The following is an 11,319-nucleotide window of genomic DNA, read 5'->3' on the forward strand; positions in this document are numbered from 1 at the left end:
TTTTTAACCCAAGAACTTAGAAATCGTCAAATACAGTATAAATGGGAAGCTCCAGTTGGAATCACAGTTACACTCGAAAATCAAAGATTTCGTTTTAATTCTGTTTCGGAAGCTCGGGACTTTTATTATAAAACTCTGAAGGCGGGGCTTCTTGACTCACTCGGAAATGCGGAAGGACAAGGTGAAGGAAAGACAAGCAGCAACTTACTTGGTTACAAGATGGAGGGAGTTGTTCTCCCCCTACTGGAGAGGCAGAAGAGCGGAAACTGAGGATTTAGCCATATTTTTAAAGCAGCGGGACACGTGGTTATAAGGCAGAGGGTTGCCTTCTCTTTCCGGAAGGGCAGAAGAGTAAAGAATATAGATCCAGCGATGTCTTTAAAATACTTTCTAAGCTCTTGGACTGATTAAAATTTTAGGATTTCTTTTTGGGATGAAATGGTAAAGTTGTGTACCGATGAGGAATGGAAAGAAGCATTGGTTATTTTGGACAGATATTGTACGGGACTTTTATAAGACTTATTTGAATTTCAATCCAAACTGCGCATGAATTGTTTTCTGTGAGGAAAGCGGGGACTAAGATTTATTTGAATTGCGGTTTGGGATGAATGGAGTCGGGAGGAGTAGGGCAGAAGGGAAGGTGGAGCGGGATATTGATGAAGGGATCTTGGGATTGAATGAAGTGGTATGGATTTTGGGCACACATTTTACGGATTTACATGCTTGAAGTATAACATAAAAAGCTCAGGATTTTAAAGTGAAGAGCGAGATCCTAATCTTATGGAATTTGGGCTTGGGAGGAATGGAGATGAGAAACGAAGGGTAGGAAGATGAGTAGCGAAAGTATGATTAGACTGCTCTGTATTTGAAGATAAATTGATTTTTGTATAAACTAATATTTGAATATAAGGTTAAGAAAGGCTATCTGGAGAGTCTACAGGAAGATGGGGGTAAATATCAAAGAAGTAAGGGACGAGGACAAAATATAAATGGAATGATTTATACTGTTTAAATTTTAAGAATGATGGGAGGCTGAGCATAATGCAAAAGATTTTTAAATTTTTTATTTTATTTTATTTTTCTTTTTCTTTTCGGAGTGTTCTTTTTATTTTATTTTCATTATTATTGTTAATAAGATATTTTAGAAGGTGAATGGTACTGAACTATGCCGGGTGTGGGACCTGGGAAGTCGGAGGGGATTAGGGAGGGGGGTTCATTGGGGGTGGGTGGGTGGGTGGAGATATAGTTTCAATATATAGAATAAGAAGAATACACTTGTATACTGTTGTTCCTTATCTTTTCTTTTTATTTTTCTCTTTTTTTTTCTTTTCTTTTTTTTTTCTTCTTTTTTCTTTTCAGCATAATTTTTAGTAACTGAATAGATTAAGGAATAGAGAAATGCACCAAAGTGAGAAGTAGAGGAAAGGAAGAGGGAGAAGTAAGGAGGGAGGAAGAGGGGAATGTAAGGAGGATGAGAGGGGAAGGAGGGTGAGGAAGGCGAGAAAGGAAGATAGGAGGGGAAAGGGAAGTAAGAGGGGTGATCGTTGGGGGGAGAAAGGAAAGTTGGAGGGGGAGAAGAAGGGGTGTATGAAAGCGATAGGTTGGGTTTATGATGAGTTGTGTTTAGGTTGGGGTTTTTCTTTTTTTATTATTATATTATTATTATTGCAAATATTCAGTATATAAGTGAATGTACAAAATTGAAAATGAAAATGAATAAAACATTTAAACAGAAAAACACATACAATACAATGTATTAGAAATTATCTTCATGTTGTGCCATCAATTATATATTCATTAATTAAAAAAGCTAACATGCATACATGATCAAATATGCATATTTCAATTTCCAGTACGGTATGTATATTTTTAATTTTATAAGAGAAGCTCTTCTTTCCTGGATGCAAATGAATGGGTAAGAGCCTTCCTTGATGTAAATGGAATGTTTTCAGAAAATTAGTTTACATTTGGATTAACTAATCTTAATAAATATACAAACATCTTCTTTTCATTGTACAAATTTCATATAACCTTAAATTGTTTAGGAAATCATTAAAAATTTGATTATTCTCTCAGGCCTTGGGAGCAAGGGGATTATGTTTTCTCATGTTTTGCTCTGGTAGTTTACGGTGGATTTTTTTATTCCTCCAGTCATCTGTACTCTGTATTTGTTGGTTTTTTAAACTGGAAGCTACCCAAAGTTGTCTTAAGAGTTGGACAGCATTAAAAATCTGACAAATAAATAAGTAAAAGAATAGTGCGTGATGGGTTTGCAGATTATAGTGAGCAGTTTTGTTTAAAATTGGATTTCTGATCTGGGCATCTTAGTTACAAGTTGACAAAAGATGCGGTGGCTCATATGACCAGCTTCTCTTCTGCTGTAGAAGACATTGTTCCACACCAATGCTGACTGCCATACCAGTTGTCTTTTACTGGTAGTCAGCAATGGTGGTGTTTCTTTTAGAATACAAAATGTCTTAAGGTAGCCCTGATGTTATTATATAATATCCAAAAATATTATTTATTCATTTAATCAAATTTATCTGGCCATCCATCTCACCCAGGGTGACTCGGGCAGCACGCAATAAAACCAACAGTTCAAACATAATATAAAAACCACTTAAAATAACTGATACTTTGTTTACTGGCAGAAATGAATCATTTTTGGTATGAGTTGTGCAAACACATCAAATGGACACTTTGCAAAAAATGTTAGTATGAGTAAAAGACCCTTTCTTGGAACATTAAAGCAGTCATATCTTTTTGGAAGCCTTGGGACAGTGATTTCAAGATGGTCTTGAGATATCTATAAATGCATATATTCAGGCAAATGCCTGTACAAACATATATGCAGATAAACAAGCAGCCTTTGTGGGAAGTTATTATCAAGCCCTCTCCCAGAAAAATGAAATATCCTAGGAAATATTGAAAAGGCAGAATATTTCTCTGGATGTGAGGAGAAAGAGACATGTTTTGAAAGACAGAATAGTTGCCTGTAGCTTCCTGCCCATCCCCACTGTTAATGGGCCATTAACACGGCCGAGCTAGTCCACTTTACATAATAAAGACTTCACCAGCAGTTTTCCAGCTACAGGAAAGCATGATAATATTGGCCTTTTACTCAACTGACCACATGGCATCTGAGAACTCATCCATACCTGGATTCAAAACACAGCCTAGAGAGTAGCTCCTGCATGGCCCCATGGGAGTCTGACAACCAATCAGAATACATTTATTACACAGGAACAGGAAACAGAGAAGTGGGACTGAACAGGTTATAAAAAGCCTAGCAAGCCCCTCCCTCAGCCCTTCACTTCTTCTCCACCAACATTGAAGCATGTGATCACCTTTTCTGTTCAGGGCTCAAGCCATGTGGCCCTGTCCACCAATAAACCATCTTTCCAAGCAGCCTCCATGTCTCCAGTGTCTTTTTCCCCACTTGGAGCCGAACCCAGAGGACATTTCTTTCATCACCTTGAAGTAGCCATGTTGAACCCTCCAAAACGACATGGCTGCTTCAAGAGTTTGAGGGAGGGTGCCTTGCTTTTGGAAGCACCCTTTTCCACTGCTTTCTCCAGCCCTAATTTTTGGTTCTTCTACTCAAGGGTGTACCGCAAAACATACTACTGCATTCGTTTGAAAAATAATAACACGCCCAAGGCTAGACTATGACACTATGTCCTGAATCCATCCTTCCAACTTGATTATAAGTGCATTAGAGTTTTAGTACTCTGTTATAAGATCATTGTCTTCATTTGCAAAAGGATGCAAATAGTTTTTTTTAAACCATTCTGTGTTCATTATTATTTGTGCGTAAAGAAAGTAGAAAAGGCAAGAGGAGAAAATCTTTGCTCTTTCCATGGGAACATTTTCCTTTTCCTTTAGCTGTTTAGTTGTTATTGAAAGGGGGAAAATTTTCAAAGCCTGCAAAATGGCCTATTTAGTGTGATGAAAAATATAGGTACTTATCCATTTAAAAGCAAATATGAATTGGTACCTTGAACTAAGTTATTTTAAAAAAATATTGTTTAATGACTGCACCAACCATCTCCTGGCCTAGGTGGACAGGCCTTTTCTAAAACCTATGTCAAACTGCATCACATTGCACAAAACTTTGCCAGGCATTTTTAAAAATAAATTATGGAACATGAATTATAAGATCTCTCAAGCATTTCAAGGCTGGAGTAGACCAGTATAGTCCCTGTATACTGGTAGGTGGTCTTTACACTCCCAACTGGAAAAACTGTTGCCTCCCAGTCAGTTTCCTGGTATTCTTCCCCTCCACCCTTGGAGGTTTGCCCAGTGCAAGTAGTGATTTTATTTTGGCAACAGATTAAAACCGTAAAATCTAATTATTTTTATGCATCTTTGAATTTCAGATTGTTTATTAATACCTTAAATTGCATTTTAGTTTATTTATTAGAGTTGGTTTTAAAATTTAATTATGGCTGTTTTTGAAACATTTCATATACTTGAAACCTATCTGATATTTTTTTTAAAAAGAGGTTGGGTAGGAGGAACACATGCTCTGTGAGTTACCCCTTCTTCCGTTATAATTTATACCACATGCCAACAGCCATTCTGGCTGAGAGCTCTGGGATTTGTTGTCCATCTGGAAAGCAGCTGGGTTAAAGTCAACTATATCATTTGCTAGGGGGAGTTCCTTAGGCATCAGCTTTCTGGATTTAGTGCAATGGTGGGTTCCTACAGGTTTGGACCGGTTCGGCTGAACTGGTAGAGGTATGGCGGCTTGGGTCGCTGGAACCGCGCCATGGAGCATGCTCAACCACCAGCAGAAGCCACCAGCAGAGCTCTCTGGAAACGTTTCGCAACTCATGGCCTACCCAACACCTGGTGTCCGACAACAGCCCACAACTGACCATCAAGATGATGGAGGCCTTCCTTGCAGAGCAAGGGATCCGGCATGTTCTCATTGCCCCGCTCAATCTGGTGAGCAACGGACACGCCGAGCGAATGGTGAGGCTCCTAAAAGAAACGCTCACCCAAATGGGACCAGGAAGCTGGCAGAAAAAGGTCAACCAATTCCTTTTCACCCAACACATCACTCCCCATTCGACCACCAATAAGAGCCCAGGAGAGCTTTTGATGGGGAGAAGACTGAGGTCCAGACTCGACTGGTACCACCTGGACTACCTTCCAGAGAACCCCCTGGATTCTGCTCAACCTATGCCAGGTACCCGACTTGGCTGGTGGGCCAAATCATGGCTGTCACCGGGCCAAAGTCATACCGAGTGGAGCTAGAGGACGGACAAATCTGGAGGAGGCACATCAACCAGCTCCGACATTGCCTGGGGGATGCTGAACTAAGGAACCAGGGTGATTGGACTGCAGGTGCCAGCTCAGAACAACTCCCGGAGAACCCCAGGTCTCCGCCCCGCAGAGCATGCTCAACCGCCAGCCGGGAAGCAGACGGGTGGGAACTGGCCCAACAAAGCCAAGAGATCGAGGGGCGACCATCCAACCTGAGCTGCGAACACTTAGCTATGTCTGAAGCTGTCCCATGAAGAAATTGCGTCTCAGGAGCTGAAGGAACTAGGCCAAAACTCAACTCACAGACCGAGGAGCTCCAGAAGGTTCCTTCCCAGGCAGCCTGAGGAACAGCAGGCTCAACCACACCACCCGAGCTCCTAGGGACAAGTGATCTGCGCAGGTCAAGTAGGAGACTGGTGCCCCCGGCCTACCTGAAAGACTACGTCACCTACGTAGGCTGGGGATTAGACATTGTTCATTCTAGGAGGGGAGGGGTGTTACGTATGGACATACATTGTTAATTTACATGTTTTCACATGCTCACCGCGGACTGGTCGGCCAAACCGTGGAAGTTTAAACATCTGTCATTGGCCTGCTAGTGTGCCGGAGCTCCTTAAAGGGCGAGCTCCGGTGGCCCAGCTGGCAGAGCACAGTCACGTACTCTTGCAATAAAAAGTGCTGAAACTCACTCGCGCCTCTCGCCTGTTGATTCTTGCCGATCTAACACATCTGATGAAGTAAGCAGCTGCTCACAAAAGCTCATGTTTTTGATAAAAAGTGCTACTCACAAAAGTTGCTATCTGATTCTTTCTATTTATTATGGTATTAATAGGAAAGGAATGCAAGTGGCACTGAGTATTTGGAGTATTTTGAAATCTCGGATTCTTTGAATAGTTTTGAATAGTTGATATTTGGTTTTTCTCTAAGGGTTCACTTGCAGGCACCCTATATTAAACACTCATCCCACGTTCATAGCAATTTACCCTATTACATGTTTCAACTAAAGTGGAGAGGTATGGAGGAGTCTTTTGCAATGACATAGCAGGAATAAATGTGGGTGCCAAGTTATACTTCCACAAACAAAGCCAAAAAGCAGCAATTTAGTGTGGAAGGAGATTCATTTGAGGCTGGCACCCCAGTTAAACAGTCCCTGTTTTTAAAAGTATGCTGATTACTATAAAATACATACATAAATTAGTTTGCTCCTAAAGTCTGTAAGAAATTGTATCATTGCCTCATAAACAAGTTAGCTGCCTTGATTTATGAAGGAAACGGAAAGGTGGAACAGATGAATAATAACACAAACTTGCCAGCTAAGTAAAATTGTACTTATTTAGCTCTTAATAAATTACTTGTTAAAAAAAAACCCCTGAAAAGATACATAAAGATAGTTGATGCTGTACTCCTGGACTCAAAATGAGACTCATCAGGATTAAATTCATATTTGAGAAAAAAGGTATAATCATCCATTCATTAGCCAAGACGCTAAGTCAAAACATGGATTTTAATAAACTCAAACTAAAGTGGATCAGTCTTGTCATGGGTACTTCAGTTTCTATGAGGAAGTGGAGCTTCTCAGGGAAGGTTAAAACCACAGAAACTGGAAGCCCTGCATGGACAACCCATTGCCGAAGGGGGCAATTAGATATCACTGTTCAGGTTCTTATTTTCTTCCCCACTGTTTCTGTTTCTCATTTTTGCATTGCAAAATGGAAAGGGCCGTATCATTGGCAGTTGCTAGGATGGTGTCTTATGTGGTTGAAGAATGTGCAGCAGTGCATGTGCGCGTGCGCGCACACACACACACTGGAACACACAGACCTTGGTGACGGTGATGATTACCTCTCAATCTCTGAAACATCTACTATCTAGAGAGCCTGTTAACATGAGTAATAGAGCACAGAGTTTGACTTTCCAATTATTTGATGCACTGCTATCTAGCCAGCAGCCCTTAGGGGACAATCAATGATAGAATACACTTAAGGGAAAGCAGGGATCAACACTGATTGAAAACAGACCTTCCCTCATTACAGAAATGGCCAGAGCAGACCATTCATTGCAAGAGTTTATTCTTGTCATCTGCTAGTGAAGGTGTGAGGCTGTTAGTCCTGGACTCAATTCTTCTTCTAAGTCACTCCCGTAGCTTCTGCAGCAGAAGCCCCATCTCATGGCTCTTTCATAGAAGAGGTTACTTCTGTGACTGATCATGAACTCGGTTTCCATGTTTTATGCTGTCTGTGATATATATCTGTCAAGACCGAGAGATGGAAGCTTAAGAATAGATTACACCATCTTAGCATGGTCCAATATAAATTTGGGATTCATAAACAAACATTGTGGTACCTCTTGATCATCTTCCAAAGGTGCTCTTTGAAGAGGCAACTGGACTTCCTTGTTTTTCTTTGAAGTTGGATGTCTTCAAAGAAAAACAAGAAAATCCAATTGCCTCTTGAAAAAGCACCTTTGGGACAACCAGGACCTGGATGACTGAGACTCTCCATAGACATCTTGATGACCTCCTTTTCCCTTTTTCCTGCTAATATGATAAAATATGCCAAGACAACTTTCCTTCATAATAAAATTGAAGGAAAGATGTCTGAAATAACCTAGTCAGTGCTAGCAACTGGAATAAGTACGATATGTCCCTGTTGAAGCCCATATATTAATGGAACTCTTGGGGCTAAATGCAATACAGTGAAATTTATGTTAGTAAGTTTTAGGTTGATAATAATTGACTTCCTGAGCTGGAGCTCAAAAATATTATCAGTTATACCTGAATAAAAATTGCATATATTGTGGTTCTTACAGTGCTTTGGAGATAGCTCTCAACTTTCTTCAAAATAGGTTTTTTTATTTGTTAACATGAAAAAGGGGGAAACATAATTTATTTAATTAATTTGTAATTAGATCCCACTCTCACTAAATTTGTCATTCTATCCTGGTCCAAATCATTTTTATAGTGTTGTCTTCAACAAGTTTTTCCAAAGCTAAATGCAACCCTTCACTCTCTACACCCCCATCCCATATTGCAGAAGTCCCCAACCCCTGGTCCATGGCCTGTTAGGAACCAGGCTGCACAGCTGGAAGTGAGCAGCATGTGAGCAACCGAAACTGAAACCATCCCCTCCCTCGTTCATGGACAAATTGTCTTCCATGAAACTGGTCCCTGGTGCCAAAAAGGTTTGAGACCACTGCAGAGGTGGGTTCCTACCAGTTCGCACCTATTCGGTAGAACCGGTTCGTCAAATCTACCGAACCAGTTAGAAGAGGTTCCACCAGTGGATCCGGAAAGCAGGCCACACCTACAGAAGAGGTTCCAAAATTTTTTGAAACCCACCACTGGACCACTGCCATGTTGCATGCCCCAACTTAAAAAAAAAAAAATTAAGCCAGCCTTAAGTCATGAATTAGTACCTAAAAACAGTCCTAAGGAAGTTTTTTTTTCAGGCATTCAGGAAAAAGAAAAGAATTGGAAGGGAAGATGGAATACATGCTAAATTTCAGTTTGAGAAGCAGACAACACAGACTCATCCCCAACAGCCTGTGCCTGTCTTCAACAGGGAAGGGACACAGGACAGAAAACATCCTGCAGCCAGGAAGGCTCCACACTCATTTGCACTACTCAGGTGACCCTGAGGACACAAATAAACCTCCCAATGGCCTCAATGATTCTCTAAAAGGACGCAAATGACCAGCTGTCTGCAAGGAATATAAATCCTTTTATTCCTCACCATCCAGTCAGAGCTGAAAAAGCTTCTTGGATGAGAAGAAAAGACAAGAAAGTCTAGTTGTCTCCTGAAGAAGCACCTTTGGAATACATGCTATTTCTCTCTCTACCCCCTGAACCCCCAAAGTTAAAAGAGGAAGTCTGAAGTGGCCTTAGTACTGTGTCCAGGCAGATGGTGTTGCAGCACTACATACAATTAAAAGCCAGTCGATGTGTTCTTTTTGTTAAAGGCTGAAAGGGATAAATCCAACAGCAAAGATGCATATTTGAGGCATAACTGCACAATGGTCAATCTTTAAATTCTACAGAAAATCTTGGTGAGCAGACGTTTGTTGGAAAGTAGCAGGTATGTCAAGATGAGCATTGGATTGAGCTTGACTGGTAATCAGGGGTGATCAGGCAAGTTCTGTATAAGTTCTGGGGATTGATTCATTAAGACTATTAGGATCTATGCAGGTATGGGTGCCTCTGCATCTGTTCTGAAATCCTGCCTGAGCGAGCTGCCCTAACTGGCAAACGTGGCCCTCATTACAGGGAAGATAATAATTGTTCTCCTCGATTTTGCTGTCAAGTTTCAGCAGGGGACTTTAGGACTCTGTGCGGCTTCTTGAGGCTGGCTTGTCTGCCTCACCTTTCACATCCCATTTGGGCATCTCCTAAATCTGTAACAGGGAGAAACGTATCAAATATCCTGACAATAAGAGCAACTCAGCAGTGGAACTAATTTCACAGATGGACTGAATTTCCCTTACTGTATGCATTCAAGCAGGCTAGACAAGCATTTGACTGGAATGCTTTAACTTAGATTCCAGCACAGAGCAGGGAATTGGTGAATGGCCTCTTCCAACTCTATGACTGTAATGTGAAATAAAGAAACACATGGGAAGATACCGGAGATGAGTTCCTACCAGTTCGGACTGGTTCAGTTGAACCGATAGTAGTTTGCTGGCCCGGGTGGCTGGAACCAGCAGTGCCCCAGGCCTGCCACACCTCCGAACCGGTTCCCCAATCAGCATGGCATGGTTTTTTTCATTTTTTAATGTTTTGCGCATGCGCAGACCTATTTGTGGGCAACTGTGCACACGCAGTTGCGTGCGCACCGAACCGGCAATAATGCCGGCAGCAACTCACCCCTGGAAGATACCACAGTGCAAATAACTCCAGACCGCATTGTGCAGTGCAGAATAAGCACTAATATACCTCCTTCCTCAGATTAAACATTGGAGTTTGCTATTCCCATCTTCACCTCCTTCAAAGCCTAAAGAGAAGATGGTGTCAAAAAACTTAGGAAAAGTTAGGTTTGGCTATGGAGAGAACTCAGGATACAAAATCCTAATAGAGAGAATTAACTGAGAAGTTGTATTAGGCATGCCCTTCTGGCCACTAAACATCCTTACACTCTCAAACCCATCTCTGATCATACCTGATGCACAACAGATCAGTTGACCTCAGCATCTGGGAAGCTGTTCTTAGGGGGTGGCAGAATAACAAAGGAGAATATTATTGCTTTTGCAGCATAGCAGCCAATGACAAACTAGTTTCACTCATGGATTGGGAGGAAACAGAGTCATAGGGCCAAAGAGGGAAATTGATTTTGTCATATTGAGTGCAAGCGAAGACAGGACCAATGCTTTATATGTGATTTAATTGTGGATGTCAATGAAATCTAATGTTGAAATTAATAACTTGTTCCCAGTACTGTATCTTATTTGCCCAAGACATTGAAAGAAATAATTAGTAGACAATATGGGCCTAAAATGTATATGATATCTGAAATCCAGCATACGTTATATGCTGTTATCAGGATACTCTGTCTCTCAAGATATAATTCTGCTAGCTAATAAAAATATTAGTTTTGCACATCTGAATTCATCAGAGTGTGCTTAAAATGATACTGGATTTCATGGCCCATAGTTCTATGGAGAAGAGCCAAGGTGGCGCAGTGGTTAAATGCAGCACTGCAGGCTACTGCTAGATCAGCAGGTCAGCGGTTCAAATCTCACCGGCTCAGGGTTGACTCAGCCTTCCATCCTTCCGAGGTGGGTAAAATGAGGACCCAGATTGTTGGGGGCAATATGCTGACTCTCTGTAAACCGCTTAGAGAGGCCTGAAAGGCCTATGAAGCGGTATATAAGTCTACTGCTATTGCTATTGCTATTGCTATGTGTAATTGTTTGTTTGCATAGCACTTATTTGTTTTTGTAACAGACTAGATAACAGGAAGGTAAAACACATTGAACAGAAAAGCAACAGCAAATGAAGAAATCAGGGTCCTAAAAATCTCTTCTAGAAATATTTATTTATATCCTGATTTTTGCTCT

This window comes from Thamnophis elegans, chromosome 2 (genome assembly GCF_009769535.1).
Source record: "Thamnophis elegans isolate rThaEle1 chromosome 2, rThaEle1.pri, whole genome shotgun sequence".
Classification (NCBI taxonomy): Eukaryota; Metazoa; Chordata; class Lepidosauria; order Squamata; family Colubridae; genus Thamnophis; species Thamnophis elegans.